Raw genomic sequence first — 395 nt, 5'->3', positions numbered from 1 at the left:
GTCTGCTACACCTGCTTGTTCTGGCATCACTCCTATAATCAGCCCTTCTCTGTGCAGTGCCTCAGTTTGTCCAAATCTTCCAGTTCTGCTCTGCCTTTCAAAGACACTTAGGCCATGACCCTCTGCCAATCTCCCCACAGTTCTGGGCAGAATGACTGGTACCTTTGTATTATCAGTGGTCATTAAAGCTATATGCAAAAGTTGAAACACAGCTGTTCCAAGTAGTGCAATGAACCTTTGCTTTATTTTTTTATTTATTTTATTTATACAAAGCTGTAAGTTTCCTATATACACAAAGTTCCCCAGCATGAGCGATTCATTATTCATTGAAAGATGATAGCCAAGAGCACAAGTTCTTCACATCTTTAATGACAAAATTTAGTTTGTGATAGGGA

Source organism: Sylvia atricapilla, chromosome 3, assembly GCF_009819655.1.
Source record: "Sylvia atricapilla isolate bSylAtr1 chromosome 3, bSylAtr1.pri, whole genome shotgun sequence".
In the NCBI taxonomy this organism is placed as follows: Eukaryota; Metazoa; Chordata; class Aves; order Passeriformes; family Sylviidae; genus Sylvia; species Sylvia atricapilla.
This window is presented reverse-complemented; position numbering follows the sequence as displayed.